We start from the raw sequence: 20,892 nt of genomic DNA on the forward strand, positions 1-20,892 counted from the left end.
CAGGAAACTAGATCACCACACAGCTGCTAGTTTCCTGTTAATCACAGACTGAAAAAATAGAGCTCCACACAGATTAATGCATCATCTTAGTGTTAAACGCAAACGCAGAACAACTGCGTTTGCGTTTAACACTCATAGTGCTACCTGCTCTACTTCCTGAAATAAGGCTTTTAGTGTAATTTAATAAAGTTGAAAGTGACTTTTATGCTTTACTTGTATTGAGAATGACTTAATAATCTTGAATTAGAATATTGATTGTTAATTTAAGCTGGCAGCTGTTTAACAGACAGTCTGAGCCACAGCTTGCCTCATTGGTGAGACTGGTCTAACCCATTTACTGTAACATCAGAGGAAAGGACACCACACTGCTGCTGCTGCATTACCAAACAAGTTGTCTGCAGGCACTGGCGACATCATACTGCTCAATTCACTCACTGAGACCACAGCCTCACTTCAGGTTTGACAGCATTTCTAGCAGGTAGCGGCAGACAGCTTGAAAGTGAATTGAGGCTGCAGTTTGGGGGAGGTCTCAGAGGGGACTGGCAGCAGGGTGGGTATATCCACAAATACTATCATATGTAGATAATGCCTTTAGGTCAGGAGATGCACACGCCTACAGTACAGCCAGGGCTAATCTAAAGAAGGGCATCAAAAAAGCCAAACACCATTACAAAAAGAAGGTAGAAGAACACTTCTCCAACTCCAACCCCCGACGCATGTGGCAAGGACTCCAGACCATCACAGACTACAGGACCACCAAACCCTCCCCCGCATCCTCTGATGTCTCCTTCCTCAACGAGCTCAACAACTTTTATGCTCGTTTTGAGCGAGGGAACCCCACAACCACAACCAAAGCAGACATGACGCCAGACCACCAACCTCTGACTCTCTCCCCCACCGATGTAGGAGCGGTGCTGAGCAGGATCAATGTCCACAAGGCTGCAGGCCCTGATGGCATCCCCGGGCGTGTTCTCAGAGCGTGTTCTGGGGAGCTTGCAGGAGTGCTCACAGACATATTCAATCTGTCCTTGGCCCACGCTGTGGTACCGGCCTGCTTCAAATCCACCTCCATCGTCCCGATACCCAAAAACTCCAACCCATCTTGCCTCAATGATTACCGCCCAGTAGCACTCACCCCCATCATCACTAAGTGCTTAGAGCGACTGGTCCTAGCACACTTCAAATCCTGTCTCCCCCCCACCCTGGACCCCCACCAATTCGCATACCGCCAGAACAGGAGCACAGAGGATGCAGTCTCCATCGCAATGCACTCTGTCCTCTCACACCTGGACAACAACAACACCTACGCCAGAATGCTGTTTATAGACTTCAGTTCAGCATTCAATACAATCCACCCCTCACAACTCATCAGGAAACTGACAGACCTGGGCATCAGTTCCCTCATCTGCAAATGGTTACTGGACTTCCTGACCAACCGCCCCCAACATGTCCGGCTGGATAACCACTGCTCATCTACCATCACAATGTACCACAAGGCTGTGTGATGAGCCCTTTCCTCTACTCCCTCTTCACCCACGACTGCAGACCTGCTGATGGTTCCAACACCATCATTAAGTTTGCAGATGACACCACGGTGATTGGCCTCATCAGTGACAACGATGAGGCCGCCTACAGGGAGGAGGTGGATCGTCTGGCTGAGTGGTGCGACAGAAACAACCTGCTGCTTAACACCGAGAATACCAAGGAGCTCATCATGGACTACAGGAGGAATGCTGACCCACATCCACCCATCCACATTAAGGGGACGGCTGTGGAGCGTGTGAGCAGCTTCAAGTTCCTGGGAGTCCACATCTCCGAGGATCTCACCTGGACGACCAACTGCTCCAAGCTGGTCAAGAAGGCTCACCAGCGCCTCTTCTTCTTGAGGACTCTGAGGAAGAACCACCTGTCCTCAGACATCCTGGTGAACTTCTATCGCTGCACCATCGAGAGCATCCTGACCAACTGTATAACAGTCTGGTACGGGAACTGCTCTGCCTCGGACCGGAAGGCGTTGCAGAGGGTCGTGAAAACTGCCCAGCGCATCGCCGGAGCACCACTTCCTGCCATAAAAGACATCTACAGGAAGCGGTGTCTGAAAAGGGCTGGGAAAATCATCAAAGACCCCAGTCACCCATCACATGGACTCTTCACCCTCCTGCCCTCTGGGAGGCGCTACAGGAGCCTCCGGACTAAGACCACCAGGTACCGGAACAGCTTCTTCCCCACAGCTGTCAGACTCCTGAACTCTGCCTCCTGACATCTGACCCACGTTAAACTCATGGACTGAACATACACACAATGGACAACTGTACCCTCAAACACACAATAATAACATGGACTGAACCACCACTCACAACCACCAGCACTTTATATAGCCTCTGTAGAAACTATCTACACCCTCACTTATCTTAACTGCACTACTGTATAGCTCTGTGTAAATAATCATTCTGTACATTCGATAATCTTTAATCCTACAAATGTTTACAACTTGCATAGTTCCCATTTCTGTATAGCTGTATATCTCAGATTCTGTAAAGTTACTTATTTCATATTCTGTATAGTTTTTCATATTTATATCCTGTTCATAGCCTGTACATAGCTTGTACTCACTACAGCCTGTACATACTTATAGTTATAGAATATTCACAACATACTTCATACCGTGTACATTATAACATACCATAATAGACCCATTTCTGTAATATACTCACATATCTATATTATTGCTAATATATATTGTAATATATCTATATCACTAAAGCACTTCTGGATGGATGCAAACTGCATTTCGTTGCCCTGTACCTGTGCATGTGCAATGACAATAAAGTTGAATTCTATTCTATTCTAATTCTATTCTATAAAGAAACAGAAGGGATGAAACTGGTCTCCATAAATGATCTCCAATTCTAAATGGATACTTTATATAACATTTCTTGCTAGTACTGGTTTCAACCATCTTTTGCCTTCTTCATGGCATAAATTTATTCACCTCAGAGAATTTAGTCTATATTGGCAAGATATCATCACACAGTTGCTGAAGATTTGTCAGCTACTTGTCCACAATTCAAAGCTCTCCTTTCACCAAATCCTTTTTTTTTCTTTTTTTTTTTTTTTTTTTTTGCCTGTCCCGTTTGGCTCTTTTGCCATCAGAATTATTGTCTAAAGGCAAAGAAAGATGCCCAACGGATTTACTTTACCAAATTGACCATCCCAGCCTTGCCGTAATGGTCTATTTGATTCACCTTTTATTGTTTATTTTATTTTCACTTACTGAATACGGGACAGACTTGACTGGGGGAAAGAAGGGGAGAAAGAAAGAGGGAAAGAGAAACAGCTGAGAAGAGGGACGGGGGAGAAGGGCAAAAAACAAAAACCAACAGAATGAGCAGAAAAAAAAAAGAAAAAAAAAGCATATATCAATCACCTGGATCACCTGCTGAGAAAGAAAAAAGAAAACAAGCAGAAGAGAACAAGAGTAATAGAATAAACAACATCACAATGATATATGGGAATATGACAGTAAATACTAAATATTAAACATTATTGTGCAGCACATAAGATCAACAGAACATAGTGTGCTTTGAGGTAGGAGCCAAAAAGGGTGTAGTTTGTGGGTGTGATCACCCGTGTGTACACCTGTGAGCATGGACGCGCTTGTTTTTTTTTTTAAAAGGTTCCTTCATGTAATGATCTGCTAGAGGGTGTGGGGGGGGCCACAGCCCCGTCCTCCAGGGCATGAAGCAGGTATGGAGGAGATCAAAACTCCAGACATCCAGAGGCCCTCAGAGCACAAGAGACCAAGGAAGACCAACAGAGGGGCAGCCGCGCCACTGTCCCAGAAAGAGCTGAGGAGAGTCCCAGATGAGGGCTCACTCAGCAGCCGCGGAGCAGAAGCCAGGGGGAGTTGCAGTGACGCGCCCGTGAGCTCCGCCGGCAGCCAGCCGTGCCTGAGTGACCGAGCCCCAGGCCGAGAGGCCGGGGGCACCCCACCTCCGAAGTGGCCCGAGCGAGCCCCAGGCTCCAGGCCCCGATAAGCGGCCGCCAAGGAGTGAGCCGGTGTGTACCTGGACGCCCATCCCCGGACACAAAGAACCACCAACGCACCGATGTCTGAGGGAGTCCGCCACTGGCAGGGGAAGTGGTGGTAGAGATAGGCCTCCAAACCTTGGAGGGCCTAAGATGTCCCCAGAGAGGTGGCGCCTGACACCCAACCTGACATATAGACACAGACATACAGGCACACACATATACAAACATCCATTCCCACCCTCATGCTCTCATATGCACTTACTCCACACTCAACCAACGTGGAGACAGACATAAAGAGACGCTGTACACACGATCACACTCCTCAAGCGTACTCTACAAACCGGGTCTAGGTACCCTTGCCCCTGGAGGGGGAAACTGCATCCAGACCCAGGTGGTGTTACCCTTTTCCCTGCGGTGTGGGGAGGCAGACCGCCCCGACTCCGCAGCAGCAGGGAGGCCCCACACTCCAGACCGCAGTCAGACGGCCAACTCCTCCTCCTAGCCCCCCCGCTCCAGCAAGTCGCAGAGAATGGGGGTGAGAGAAGACTCCAAACCTCCCTCCACCCGCTCATTGTAGTGTTGATGCATGTGTGTTCTGGACTTCTTTAAGTTACTTGAAGCCATGACTTCCCATCCAAATGTTGCAGAAAAATGGAGAGTCGTGAAACCAGGCAACATTTTTCCAATCTTCTGATGTCCTTTTTTAGTGAGCCCATGTGAACTATAGTGTCAATTTCTTCACAGCAGTGACTTCAACTTCCTCTTCTTGCCTGGAAGTTGAGGATCACAGTTATTTATGTGATAACCTGGCTGATTGTGGCTCAAGAGTTGGCAGTTCGTCTTGTAATCGGAAGGTTGCTTGTTCGAGCCCCGGTCTCGGTTGTTGTGTCCTTGGGCAAAACACTTCATCCGTTGCCTACTGGTGGTACCAGTGTGCAGCAACCTCACCTCTGTCAGTGCACCCCAGGGCAGCTGTGGCTACAATGTAGCTTGCCATCACCACTGTGTGAATGGGTGGATGACTGGATGTGTAAAGCGCTTTGGGGTCCATAGGGACTAAGTAAAATACTATACAGGCAATTATTATTTAATCAACCTCAATAACCCTGTGGAAAGGATGAGACGCTGGAATTTTCTCATACTAGATGATGACAGATGGTGTAGATATCCTAAATATTGAGAGATCCTCAGATTAAACCTTATTTGTTTCATTGGTTTCATTTTGATTGAGAATAATTTGACCTATCAGAGACCAGCAGCTTGATTCTGGTGGTTGGATATAATAATGTCTAAAAAAACAAACCCACAAACTTACAATAAACAGACAAAATGGGGAACCGGTAACAGATAAAATAATGTTTGAAACTTATCCGAAACATTTCCATATCTAAACTCTTCCAGGCCTATTTACTGCAAGACAATTGATCATAAGAGCAGCTTCAGCTGTTCCACTGGAACAATGTCTAACTGGCATCTGTGAAGCCCCACCCTTACTTCAGTCCTTACTCTGTACTTCTAAATATCAGCTTTAAACTGAATTTATCATGTGAATTGTTGCATCATTTAACCCCATCTGTGATTCTTTTACCTCACCTTCTTCTGAATATCAGATTTTCCCCTGAGTAATTACAGTATTTTAGTAATAAATAAATAAAATTTGCCAGATCTGTGTCATGGTTGACCCAGGGAGCAGACTGAGACAGCACATACTGAATTTAAGATCTTTATTTTACAAAAGCAAAATTGTAAGTCATCATTTTCCTTACTAAGTACTGGAGCTACATCGTGACATTAAGGCGACATCAGGGAAACATCAGAGATGATGGGCTTGGAGTACTGAGTGTAGGGAGACAAAGGAGTGATGGCTCAAAATGACTCCTCCTGGCAGTTCTAAGTGATTAGCTCTAATGTTTGTACGGACTTTCAGTGAGTGATCAAAAACATCTGCAGGTACATTCAGTGTTGATATTTGACACATCTGAACCACAAGGATACAAAATAAACTGATTAATATAAACTTTGTGGAGTCGCAAATTTTGAAGTCAGCATGATAACCTTATCTAACGGATGATGTGGAGATCCAGCTTATTTAGATCTGATTAACATCAGTTCACTAAAGAAAAAGACCCCCTGAAAAGATTAGAATTGTTGAGACAGAGTTTAATACACTGAATCATCTGAACAGCAAGAAAGTACATAGCAAAGCAAGCAAAGCAATCTCGGGGGTGTAGAGTAGCACAAACAGCAAAGCCACACAGACATGGAGAGAAGGACAACAGCCCTGGTGGATCCTCCTCTCTATAGTGCCCGTTAACTGCCCCTGCTGCTGGGTAACTTTCCACTTGTCCTCCGGTCAGAAACAGCAGGTGCAGGGTCAGGTACAGGCCAAGGTCCTGCCAGGGGCTGGTCAGCGCTATACCAGGCAATCCTAAGGGTTAACTGATGGCACGACCACCACCAAACACGATCAGTTGTTTGGTGGTGGCTTTGCCACTTTGCGCCAGAAAGAGGAAACCGCCGGATGTCACGTTAAACAACAGCAGCACGTTTAAGCTTGATCAGCTGTTGTTAGAATGTATTTAATATTACTTTCTAGTATCATCTGATGTTTGCTGGAGCCACAGCTGTAAAAAGCTGCTGATCATGATATCGGTTTGTATTTCTGGTGAGAGGGAAACATGAAGATGAAACCAGGAGATGTCCTTACTGAATCATCAGAGCTGAACAGGTGAAGGAGAAACAGGTTTACCTTTTAGGTGACATAAATGAGTTGAAGGGAAGTTATGAACTGTTTCTGAGAGACAAATAACACCAGGATCCTTTTCTAAGTAGCTGACAGCTGGTAACTGTGCAGGGGCGGGTCTAGCAAAGTGTTGCCAGGGGGGCATGTAGGGCATTAACAGGGAAAGGGGGGCACAAAGAAATACTTTCTTATTCTCATTTAAAATGTCTGGCTGTTATTAAATAATTATCTAAATCTTACAACCAAAGTTTTTATCTGATGTAAAATGTATAGAAATCATACATATACCAACAAGACTGTACATCACTGTCACAACACCATTTGTTTTCATTCAAAGGCTTTATGGCTTTAATAGCTAGTGGATGGTCTTTAGTCAAAATGCCCGGGCTGTTTTTTTGTCCCAGTCCAGCCCTGGGCACGACACGCAGTGAGTTAATCTGAGAAGGTGCATCAAAATATAAATGGCCGCGCCAACGGTTCACATCGCAAATCAGCTCGCATACACAAATTAGTTGTGCCTCTTCTTAATGACGGTGATACACGGATACATCCGTAGACTCGAGACACAATGCATTTTTGGGACTTTCAGGTGTATGGACCAATGTTTTATTTTCTGATCAAACCAGAAATCTTTAATGAGCAGCTGGATTTGTCTTGCATTAACTGGCTGAGTTAATGCCAGTTAATGCAACATCGAAGCAGCTGGAATCCATAGATGTGTGTGTTCATGGAGCTTGCATTTTCACCTGCTGGACATCACTATCTGACAAGTTTAACTGTCTTCAGAACATTGCAGAGGCCTTATTGACAGTATTTGGCTCTACATATCTGTGTCAGCAGATTTTCTCTCACATAAGTGTCCTCAGGTAACCGTCTGAATGCTGGACACTCGGAGACCTGTGTCTCTCACACCCTGACGAGAAGTGGGCTACTGGAACAAGAAGGCATCGGTGGGCAAGAGACGAAAACAGGGCTTTGTTGGAATGCTACTACGCAAGTAACCCTGGCGGAAGGGGCTACATGAATAGGATGAGGGACCTATGGATTCTTCGATACCCAACATCCACAATGACGGCGAAACAACTAGTAGCTCAATGTTCCAACATTTGAAAGAAGGGACTGCTTTCACAGCTAGAGATTGACGAGGTACAACATAAATGCAATGGCAAGGGGGAGCCAGGACGCCAGATTAGATACCAAGCCCCAAGTGCGATAGGAGAAGGATCGTTGAGTGCGAGAGGAACTGACCTTAAAGATAGGATCATGTACCTCAGAAGGCACAGTACCCTCACGTCTGCTTGATCAGCGGTCCCCAACCCCCGGGCCTCGGACCGGTACTGGTCCGTGAGTCGTTTGGTACCGGGCCGCGAGAGCTGAGGCTCAGGTGTGAAATGTGTGGTTTTCAGGGTTTTTATTGGTTTTCAGCGTTATTATGTTATCGTTTTTATTGTTAACTCGGTTTTCCTGGGTCTTTTCATGTGTGTTATGAATAAATCTTCTTTTTTGCAGTACCGGTACTAGTTTTATTTTGTTGTATTTATCCGCGACACCTTAAAGGCCGGTCCGTGAAAATAATGGTGTTATTGTTACCAAATAACCACTTGGTGTTCGCTCGCTCTGCGGTAGAGTATCACTTCCTGTTCCTGCTCAAACACAGTGGTGTTTCTGAGTAGCTTATTTGCTTAGCAATTTAATTAACAACTTTTAAATACATTCTTTTTCATAGTATAATCTTCACGTGCTTCATCCGAAGCACACTTTCTGTGTACTCACTACCTAAGTTATAGCCAAAGTATTCACTCACTGTCTCTGTACTGTTTCGCTAGCTTAGCTTAGCTCGTAGCCGACTCGTTAGCACCATGGCTACTTCACCTGTCCATCCTGCACTTTCTTGCTCATTGTGTCAGATGTTTAGTTACTCCTCGGCCTCCTTTAGCAGTAATGATATCTGTAACAAATGTAGCATATTTGCAGCTCTGGAGGCCAGGATTACTGAATTGGAGACTCGGCTTCGCACCCTTCATTCACCCATAGCTAGCCAGCCCCCTGTAGCTGGTGCAGCCGAAGATAGCGTAGGCCCCGCTAGCTGTTCCCCGGCAGACCCCAAGCAGCTGGGGAAAGAGGGCGGCCGGGTCACGGTGAGGAGGAAGCATAGTCCTAAACAGAAGCCCCAGGTACACCACCAACCCGTTCATGTGTCTAACCGTTTTTCCCCACTCGGCGACACACCCGCCGGGGGTAATCTCTGGTAATTGGTGATTCTGTTCTCAGACATGTGAAGCTAGAGACACCGGCAACCATAGTCAATTGTCTTCCAGGGGCCAGAGCAGGCGACATTGAAGGAAATTTAAAACTGCTGGCTAAGGGTAAACGTAAATTCAGTAAGATCATAATTCACGTCGGCAGTAATGACACCCGGTTACGCCAATCGGAGGTCACTAAAATCAATATTGAATCGGTGTGCAACTTTGCCAAAACAATGTCGGACTCTGTAGTTAAAAACCCATCTCCACAGAGACTGTGTCAGCTCCCAAACAGACAAAAAACAAACTAAAAACCAGCAACAAACAACTTAAACATAAACAATGACAAAGAAAGAACAATAAAGTATCCACATCTGAACCAAAGAGTAAAACAGTGAAATGTGGATTATTAAATATTAGGTCTCTCTCCTCCAAGTCTCTGTTAGTACATGACTTAATAATTGATCAACAAATTGATTTACTCTGCCTTACAGAAACCTGGTTGCAGCAGGATTATTATGTTAGTTTAAATGAATCAACACCCCCGAGTCATTCTAACTACCAGAAATCTCGAAGCACAGGCCGAGGGGGCGGTGTGGCAGCAATTTTTCACACCAGCCTATTAATTAATGAAAGACCAAGACAGACTTTTAATTCATTTGAAAGCCTGATGCTTAGCCTCGTCCACCCCAGCTGTAAAACTCAGAAACCAGTCTTACTTGTTATCATCTATCGTCCACCTGGGCCTTACTCAGAGTTTCTGTCTGATTTCTCAGACTTTTTATCTGATTTAGTTCTCAGCTCAGCTAGAATAATTATTGTGGGTAATTTTAACATCCATGTAGATGCTAAAAATGACAGCCTCAACATGGCATTTAATCTGTTATTAGACTCAATTGGTTTCTCTCAAAATGTAAAAGAACCCAACCACCACTTTAATCACACTCTAGATCTTGTTTTAACATATGGCATAGAAACTGAACATTTAACAGTGTTTCCTGAAAACCCTCTCCTGTCTGATCATTTCCTGATAACATTTACATTTACAATAACTGATTACACAGCGGTGAAGAGTAGACTTTATCAAAGTAGATGTCTTTCTGAAAGCGCTGTAGCTAAGTTTAAGAATATAATCCACCCACTGTTATCATCTTCAATGCCCTGTACCAACATAGAGCAGAGCAGCAATCTGAACGCTACCCCAACAGAAGTCGATTATCTTGTTAATAATTTCACCTCCTCACTACGTACGACTCTGGATACTGTAGCTCCTGTGAAAACTAAGGTTTCTAATCAGAAGTACCTGACTCCGTGGTATAATTCTCAAACACGTACCCTAAAGCAGATGACTCGTAATCTGGAGAGGAAATGGCGTGTCACAAATTTAGAGGATCATCATTTAGCCTGGAGAAATAGTTTGCTGCTTTATAAGAAAGCCCTCCGCAAAGCCAGAACATCTTACTATTCATCACTGATTGAAGAAAATAAGAACAACCCCAGGTTTCTCTTCAGCACTGTAGCCAGGCTGACAAAAAGTCAGAGCTCTTGTGAGCCAACAATCCCTTTAACGTGAACTAGTAATGACTTCATGAACTTCTTCACAAATAAAATTTTTATCATTAGAGAAAAAATTACCAGTAATCATCCCACAGATGTAATATTATCTACAGCTACTCTTAGTACCATTGATGTTAAGTTAGACTCTTTTTCTCTAATTGATCTTTCTGAGTTAACTTCAATAATTACTTCCTCCAAGCCATCAACGTGTCTTTTAGACCCCATTCCTACAAAACTGCTCAAAGAAGTCCTGCCATTAATTAATTCTTCGATCTTAAATATGATCAACCTATCTCTAATGATAGGCTATGTACCACAGGCCTTCAAGCGAGCTGTAGTTAAACCTTTACTCAAAAAGCCATCTCTAGACCCAGCAGTCTTAGCTAATTATAGGCCAATCTCCAACCTTCCTTTCATATCAAAAATCCTTGAAAGAGTAGTTGTCAAACAGCTAACAGATCATCTGCAGAGGAATGGTTTATTTGAAGAGTTTCAGTCAGGTTTCAGAGCTCATCACAGCACAGAAACAGCTTTAGTGAAGGTTACAAATGATCTTCTTATGGCCTCTGACAGTGGACTCATCTCTGTGCTTGTCCTGCTAGACCTCAGTGCAGCGTTCGATACTGTTGACCATAATATCCTATTAGAGCGATTAGAATATGCTGTAGGTATTACAGGTACTGCACTGCAGTGGTTTGTATCATATCTATCTAATAGACTCCAGTTTGTGCATGTAAATGGAGAGTCCTATTCACACACTGAGGTTAATTATGGAGTTCCACAGGGTTCAGTGCTAGGACCAATTCTGTTTACATTATACATGCTTCCCTTAGGCAGCATCATTAGAAGACATAGCATACATTTTCACTGCTATGTAGATGACACCCAGCTCTATCTGTCCATGAAGCCAGATAACACACACCAATGAGTTAAACTGCAGGAATGTCTTAAAGACATAAAGACCTGGATGGCCGCTAACTTTCTGCTTCTTAATTCAGATAAAACTGAGGTTATTGTACTCGGCCCTGAAAAGCTTAGAAATATGGTATCTAACCAGATTCTTACTCTGGATGGCATTACCTTGGCCTCCAGTAACACTGTGAGGAACCTTGGAGTCATTTTTGACCAGGACATGTCCTTCAATGCACATATTAAACAAATATGTAAGACTGCTTTCTTCCATTTGCGCAACATCTCTAAAATTAGAAATATCCTGTCTCAGAGTGACGCTGAAAAACTAGTTCATGCATTTATTACTTCCAGGCTGGACTACTGTAATTCATTATTATCAGGATGTCCAAAAAACTCACTGAAAAGCCTTCAGCTAATCCAAAATGCTGCAGCAAGAGTACTGACAGGGACTAGAAAGAGAGAGCATATTTCTCCTGTTTTGGCTTCCCTTCATTGGCTTCCTGTTAAATCCAGAATTGAATTCAAAATCCTGCTCCTCACATACAAGGTCTTAAATAATCAGGCCCCATCTTATCTTAATGACCTTGTAGTACCATATCACCCTATTAGAGCACTTCGCTCTCGCTCTGCAGGCCTACTTGTTGTTCCTAGAGTATTTAAAAGTAGAATGGGAGGGAGAGCCTTCAGTTTTCAGGCCCCTCTTCTGTGGAACCAGCTTCCAGTTTGGATTCAGGAGACAGAAACTATCTCTACTTTTAAGATTAGGCTTAAAACTTTCCTTTTTGCTAAAGCATATAGTTAGGGCTGGATCAGGTGACCCTGAATCCTCCCTTAGTTATGCTGCAATAGACATAGGCTGCCGGGGGATTCCCATGATGCATTGAGTTTTTCCTTTCCAGTCACCTTTCTCACTCACTATGTATTAACAGACCTCTCTGCATTGAATCATATCTGTTATTAACCTCTGTCTCTCTTCCACAGCATGTCTTTTATCCTGTCTTCCTTCTCTCACCCCAACCGGTCGCAGCAGATGGCCGCCCCTCCCTGAGCCTGGTTCTGCCGGAGGTTTCTTCCTGTTAAAAGGGAGTTTTTCCTTCTCACTGTTGCCAAAGTGCTTGCTCATAGGGGGTCATATGATTGTTGGGTTTTTCTCTGTATCTATGAAGCGCCTTGAGGCGACTTATGTTGTGATTTGGTGCTATATAAATAAAATTGAATTGAATTGAATTGAATGTCGGGCATAAACCGGTCCGTGGCGGAAAAAAGGTTGGGGACCGCTGTGCTAGATGATGTTAATGCAGCACTACGGACGATACCTACAGCCACGATTACCGACACTAACAAGCTGATCTACAGTACGGCAGCAGTGATCAGTGAGATGCTTGGCTACAAATTGAACAGCCACAAGGGGCAGTTCCCTCCATGGAGAAGAGGCTAAGATCAAGGTAGCACGGAGGGAGGTTAGCCAACTATCGGAGTTGCAGAAAGGCACGATGAGGAAGGTGCCTAAGAAGGTGTCCATACATGAGGCCTTGGAAACTGCCAAGCAACGACTCCAGGTACACCAGAGAGATAGAAGGCAGGAGAATAAACAAGCTGTTCTGGCTGTTCTCCACAGAACCAGCCAAGGTGTACTCTCGGTGGCAGGGGAACAATAAGAGAACAGCACCACCAAGGCAGGAGATGGAGCAATACTGGAAGAGCATATGGGAGAAGGACGCAACCCATAACAGCAATGCTCAGTGGCTAGTGGATCTGAGGGCAGACCACAGCGACCTCCCCGAACAGGGTCCAGTAACCATCACAGTGGCAGATATCCAAGAAGGGGTCTCCAGTATGAAGACAGCACCAGGCCCTGACATGGTTCACGCCTACTGGCTGAAGGAGCTGCCTGCACTCCACGAGTGCCTGGCAGCACAAATGAGCCAGCTGCTAGTTGACGAGAGACACCCGGACAGTCCTGATCCTCAAGGGATCCAGAAGGGACCGGTCCCCTCCAACTACCAACCAAGGCACATGGGTCAATACATGAGCGGGCACAGAAAGGGATGGGCAAGAATACCAGACGCGCAAAACACCAGCTACTGGCAGACCAAGCAGTCAGCCGAGACTGCAGGACCAGTGCCTGGATTGATTACAAGAACGCCTATGACTCAATGCCCCACACCTGGATCCTGGAATGCCTAGAACTATATATACATGTATACATGTACATGTATATATATACGTGTACATTTAACAATAATTTAATGCCAGAGAAATCTGAACGTGATTTCGAGCTCTTACTTGGTAGAAGGAGAAAGAGAGAGAAAACTAAGCATGGTGAAGAGCGAGCAAACAGTTGATTTAACATCCTGATTACCACCATAGGTGTCAACAATCTGACCAGAACGGCGAGCCCTAAAATAACCCAACAGGGACTATGACACATGCTTTTATATATGGAAACAGACATATATGAAGAGGAAGGACTGGGTCACTATATGTTGTCACTGCTGATGAGAAACAGCAGATTACTAAGAGCAACAATGGAGGAAACATTTCTACTTTCTGTGAGTAGATTCTCTCTGTTTACATTTCTGTACTTTAACCATCTGCTGTTGATGAGTTATTATGGAGAAGGCACGAAATATTTACGTCAGACTGAATTCATCTTTAGAACATCTTGAGGACGAACATGATCAATATTGTGAGTGATCAATGGTCGTGACAATTTGCATATTAATGATCACTGAACTGACTTCACAGCCCAATGTTCGTCAGTGGTGCTAGTTTCAGTCATACCTTATAAGAGTGGGAAAACCTGCAGTCAGCTGAGACTGAAGAAGTCACTTGGATGAACGACAAAAGGTTTCTCCCACTGAAAACGCTTCGTCCAGATGAACAGAATCAACTTTTTTAGATTTTTGAGATATACAGTAATAAATAAGCAATAAAATAAAAAGTAGGCTAAATGAGTGAAGAATGAGTTCTTGCCAGTGTTGATGTATATTACCTTGCTGCCCAATCATATTAGGCAAAATCTTTGAGGTGAATGTCATTGTAAATTGGTGCTATATAAACAAAACTGAATCGACAACAAATGGCCAATCATATTGCTGTAACTCAGTATAATTGACCACCTATTGCATCCAAGTTGTGCAGAAGAACATTTCTGACAACCCAATATGTGGAAAGTTAAAGCTGATGTGCCACAGCACCACATGCATTAGAGAACCTTTTGGATTTGGTGAAAGGAGAGCTTTGAATTGTGGACAAGTAGCTGACAAGTCTTCAGCAACTGTGTGATGATATCTTGCCAATATAGACTAAATTCTCTGAGGTGAATAAATTTATGCCATGAAGAAGGCAAAAGATGGTTGAAACCAGTACTAGCAAGAAATGTTATATAAAGTATCCATTTAGAATTGGAGATCATTTATGGAGACCAGTTTCATCCCTTCTGTTTCTTTATCTACATATGATAGTATTTGTGGATATACCCACCCTGCTGCCAGTCCCTCTGAGACCTCCCCCAAACTGCAGCCTCAATTCACTTTCAAGCTGTCTGCCGCTACCTGCTAGAAATGCTGTCAAACCTGAAGTGAGGCTGTGGTCTCAGTGAATGAATTGAGCAGTATGATGTCGCCAGTGCCTGCAGACAACTTGTTTGGTAATGCAGCAGCAGCAGTGTGGTGTCCTTTCCTCTGATGTTACGGTAAATGGGTTAGACCAGTCTCACCAATGAGGCAAGCTGTGGCTCAGACTGTCTGTTAAACAGCTGCCAGCTTAAATTAACAATCAATATTCTAATTCAAGATTATTAAGTCATTCTCAATACAAGTAAAGCATAAAAGTCACTTTCAACTTTAGCGAATAAAACTAAAAGCCTTATTTCAGGAAGTAGAGCAGGTAGCACTATGAGTGTTAAACGCAAACGCAGTTGTTCTGCGTTTGCGTTTAACACTAAGATGAGGCATTAATCTGTGTGGAGCTCTATTTTTTCAGTCTGTGATTAACAGGAAACTAGCAGCTGTGCGGTGATCTAGTTTCCTGTTTCTGATGAAAACACTTTAACTGCTCAGGTTTTATTTTTAGGACTGCAGAGTTTTCTTGCACAGTAGCAGCATAAAAAAGAAAAAAAATCAAGACATTACTTTGTAGTTCTTGGAGGTGTCTGCCCTATAAAATGCTATCCCAGATTCAATACTTTATAACCCAGATGCAACATACCCCTCTTGACTGTATTTGTTTATGGTACGCCCTCTTTACCCTGCACATTAAAAAAAACACCTATATACGAATGGCATGGATCTCTGCATCTTGATCTCATTGCAGGTCTATCCAAACTTCTCGCTGTACTTTTGGAGGTCTCTTTACTGTGTAGTCCTGTTTCTCCTCACTTCTCTGGTGATGTTGTTGCCTGGATTCTACAGTGCATCGTATCCATCTCTATCTTCTTTTTCTTCAATCTAGTGTCTCCTCTTAATATGTGGTTGCCACATAATAAAAGGAGACACCAGAGTTTAATGTTCCTTGGTTACCTTTAGAAAACTAAATTGTTTTCCTCTCGGTGATTCAGTGAACTGTTTTATTTCTCTTCAGTTCTGATCTTAGTGCTGAGCTGTGCAGCAAATCAAGGTCAGTAACCTTTTTTCATTTATTTATTCCAATTATGTTAAATGATCAAGTCTGTTACTCCTTCTTTCAGTGGGGGTCACTAATGTAAAACTACTGAAAGTAGAAATAATTTTGTGGCATTATTTTTAAAAAAGATCAACATAATTTTTATTTTAACCCTCACAGCTCGTCTGACTGTGAGTCCCAGCAGCTCTCAGTTCTTTGATTATGACTCTGTGTCTCTGAGCTGTGAGGAGGACGACAGCTCTGCTGGATGGACTCTGACGAGAAACACAAACACGGAAAACAGGACTCTGTGTGAGGTCGACTGGGGAAAAAAGAATAGTTCTTCCTGGAAAATCACTGATCTCTTTACATGGGACAGTGGAGTTTACTGGTGTGAGTCCAATCAGAGTACCATCAGTAACATGGTTAACCTGACAGTCGCTGGTAAGCTGAGTGTGTGGAGTTAGTGTTGATGAAGCTGTGTGTAAATGGATGAAATGCTGTAGTTTGTCTCTGTGTTGAGGTGGATCAGTGATCCTGCAGAGTCCTGTCCTCCCTGTGATGGAGGGAGATGACGTCACTCTGCTCTGTACAACAAAGACCACTCCCTCCAACATCACAGCCATTTTCTTCAAAGATGGCGTCTTCACTGGGAAAGACTCTGCAGGTCACATGACCATCCAGCATGTTTCCAGGTCTGATGAAGGCCTCTACAAGTGTGACATCAGCGGTCATGGAGAGTCTCCATCCAGCTGGATCACTGTCACAGGTGACACACTCAGCTGTCTGTGTTTCTGCAGGTTTCAACATTCACAATGTGACGACAACTTAATGACTGTGTTTGCTTTATTTTAGAGAGAAACACCACCACACCTCCACCTACATCCACACCTCCTCCTGGTTGCACCTCTTGTGATACATCACTCTCCCCGCCTGTTGTCTCTGTGTTGTCATTCTTTTTAACAGTCTGTGTTGCAGCTCTACTCATTTCAATAATTCTGTTGATAAAACTTTGTGATGTTAGAAAACCTGAAGGTGACACTCGGACCTCTGGATTTGACTCAGGTTTGGTTTTTTCAGAACTATGTAAAAGTATATCAATGACTTTAAACGTGTCATCAAAACTTGCACAGCGTCATACTGCTGTTCCTTTTGGTTTGCTTCAGCTAATCAAGTGGAAGCTATAGAAGACAATCCAATCAGTGACGTCTTATGTGACATCGGACAGAGCAGAGGTGGTGTTCATGTTCTTTGTTTCTACTAATGAACAAATAAATGAATAAAAAATGATTATCTGCTCTTCTTCCCTTTTCTGGGAGGCAGTGGGGAGGTAGAGCGTACAGCCCGATCCAGCGGGGAGGTGTGGGAAGCCAGATCAGGCGCCCCCCTTCCGGCTCTCCTCTCTGCTCTCTCCTATCTTGTCCCTTTTGTCTTACTTCTCTCTATCACCTTTTCTATCCCTTTAAAGAAGTGAGGCTCCATAAATGCTAAAGAGTCAGGTATTATTTCTCAGTTGCAGTGAATAGATGAACTGTAGGAAACTAAACAGAAGAAAGAAGAAGAGAAATAACAATTTAACATAAACCACAGACACTCCAGGGCCTGATCAACCCTGGCAGGGCCTCCTTGATGAGGGTGTCTAGTGATAATGGCCGAAACACCCGATGAATCCAAGGTCCACTACTGGCGATGTGTCCCAAATCTTAATATGATAATCTAGATCAGAAATCTAATCCCCCTAAAAATGGCAGATTACCCTTAAAGACAGAAAGTTGAGGCACACAACGATGTCTCTGGGCTGCCTTTCCTCATAACAGCCATCCCTCAAGATTCTCGCCATTTAAAGCAATGCATTATCAGGGACTACAATATCTAGTCCTTTTACTGAATCGAATAAATAAATCACTCGAATAAACAAATAGCTCATCCTTCAGCTACCTTTTGACCGCCAATTGACCTTTGACCTTTCTGTTTACATCATTCTCCTCGTGTCTGTGTGGGTTCTCTCTGGGCGCTCCAGCTTAGTCCCACTGCCTAAGACATATGAGTGAAGTTATTTGGTGATTCTCGAGTGATTGTGATTGAGTGTGGATAGTTTGTCTTGCTACAGTCTGTTTTGGATCGCATCTTTCACACTAAGCCTGGGACAGTCTCCAGACCCCACTTGAGCATAAAGTGCTAAGTATTTTTTTAAACAGGTCGAAAGTAGTTGTTGTGTGTTTGTTGATGAACCATAACAGGGAGGATCTATTGTTTTTAGCCTATGATTAACAGGAAACTAACAGCTCTGTGGATTCCAGTTTCTGATGAAAACACTCCAGTGCTTTTTTATTAATAGACATGAGCCTCCAGAATTTAGTCCATCGTCCTCAGCCTCTCCAGCTTTTTATATACAGATGTAAATTGACTGATACTAAAAAGAACACATAGATATAGATAAAGGACATGAATGATTTTTGTATCTTATTCAAATCAGCCGCAGAGGTAGCTTTCAGGCTGTATAACTTGCATTGATGTCCTCTGTGTGTTTTGTTCCGCAGGGATAAATCGGTATGCAGTCTACTCAACAGTGAGGAAAAAAACACCACTTATTCACAAATCGTGAAAGAGAAACAAATCAAAGTCAACAGGTACAGCTTCTCTCCTTTGTCTCTGTCATTGTTCCGAATCAGACCAAGATCCCAGCACGTTGATATTTTAGTCTGTATCAAAAGGACACTGATCAATGGCCATGAGTCCCAGTCACAGAGAGTTGGGGAATGGCTGCAATCACAGCATTGTAAGATGGTGACAGATGTACGCTTAGGCCCTTTTCACATAAATGGTCTCCATGACTTTCTGCTCAAACCAGCTTTCATGTGTACATCCTCATCATTGAAAGAGTGTCCACTGGCCTGTAGCCATATATAGACTGTGACGTTTTGGCATTTGTGCCGGGGCGCTCGATTCTTGGGGCAGACCAGTTTTTGGCGCAGCATATTTTGGGGTTTTGCGTCAGTATTGAAAAAGCTGAGATGCACTTTCTTTAATTAGTGGAGCAGGAAAAAGAAAACACCAAGAACTGTGTTTAGACCTGTTAAATTGACATAATGATGTTTGTCTTTCCAGAGTTTCCATCAGAGTCAGATGCCATCTCCCCCCTAAAAGATGTAGTCCACCAGTCCAACCACTGCAGTCCAGCTGAGGGTCTCGAATCCGTCCACCCAACACCCCAGATAACAATTACTTGTATAACCGATTAGTAGATATCTTCTGTTCTTTACATGGAGTTACAGTCACACAACTTTTGTGAGACAAGAAAATCAATTCAACAGTGAAAAAGATTTTTATTAAAAAAAACAAACAAAGACTAAAACAAAAAGCAATAATAATAATTGTCTTTATCACCACAGCAATTATCTGGTTTCTCTGCAGGATTGGTTAGCTTTGGTCTCATTTCTTTGTTCTTATTTGTGTGGTTCTGTGGGTTTTACAAAGATTTCTGATCAAAATTTGAGGCGTTGTGGCAAACCCGTGCACACTTCTCTTTACTTTAACCAGACTGTAAACAGCATGAACATCATTCAGAAGGTCGACAGTGCACAGAATATATTTAGAACAAACTGTACGTGTCTATTTGTACATTTTGATTCAAGGAAATTGAATTTATGAGACTTTACTTCAGTTGTTTTTCAAACTAAGGATGCCTCCATAGTATTATATCTTTCGAATTATGCAGCTGCACACATTCATCTTAGCATGTTTTTCAGTGTTTGTGGACACAGGGTATAGATTTTCTTTTAAACTTCTATGGCTGATTGCTTTGCTACTACATTGTTCTTCAGTTTATTGCTATTATGTCAGTTTTATCAAAGAAAAAGAAATAAATATTACATATATTGTGAGGATAAATGTTCAAACAGGTCATGTTTTTGATGCAGTTGTAAGTGCCGTGTTTGATTGTGATATTTGCCTGTAAGTTGCACAAATGCGAGTCATTATGTTGCTGTGTATAATTAAATGACAATGAAAACACAAATGTAATGCTTATTATTAACAAAATTCATGTGAAGCAGCAAAGTTAATAAATTCATATATAAAGTGTTTTTTTTCACTGACTTAATTTCATGGATACAAATACAAAACAACAATTCATTGTTCCGGGTATAGTACTACTTTAATAGATATAAATCAGGTTTTTATCATATATATTAGTTCTTTAGACAAATTTTAAACTGCATTTTTGTACATAGTTTCCATAAAGACAATGATGAATCTGTGCCTGTCATAAAAACTGACAACAAATGGATCAGAGCCACATCTGTATGTTTTAAAGAACAATCTAGTGAAAGCTAGCTTGCTGTGACAGTTGACTCTTTAGCTGCATCGTAACAAATGCAATGTACTGCAGGCTCACAGGTAAACAGTACTTTCAAAGTCTTAAAACTGTAAATTTTCTGTGGATTTAGAATTGATAAGTTGACTGTGTTGTGCCCCCTGGTCTGACAAGTGGCTGGGAGGTGTGCAATCCTAGATCCTGCAGCTGTGCATTAAAATAAAGAGGCACAGATCATGAGCTTGTTTACAGTTTCAACTGCAGGATTTATTCTGCAGATTTGCCTCCAAAGAGGGTTTACGTTCCTCCTGAGCATTAGGCGCCATCTAGTGGTATCTTTAAGTAATGCCATAGAACATGTAAAGTGTAGTGGATAACACTGATTCAGCAAATATAATAAGACATAATAAGCACAAAAAATATAACGGGGGTGTCCATTTTTTTTTACCTTGTTTGAAGACATGAACTGAACTTAAATCCCCATA

General features: G+C 43.0%; 1 protein-coding gene across 1 annotated transcript in view; it reads left to right on the forward strand.

The window, feature by feature from the left end:
• The window catches only part of LOC120746634 (CD226 antigen-like), a 344,409-nt gene that overhangs the window by 78,905 nt on the left and 244,612 nt on the right, over positions 1-20,892 (forward strand). The gene's annotated exons all lie outside the window — the stretch shown is intronic.

This window comes from Simochromis diagramma, unplaced genomic scaffold (genome assembly GCF_900408965.1).
Source record: "Simochromis diagramma unplaced genomic scaffold, fSimDia1.1 OVJJ01000201.1, whole genome shotgun sequence".
NCBI lineage: Eukaryota > Metazoa > Chordata > Actinopteri > Cichliformes > Cichlidae > Simochromis > Simochromis diagramma.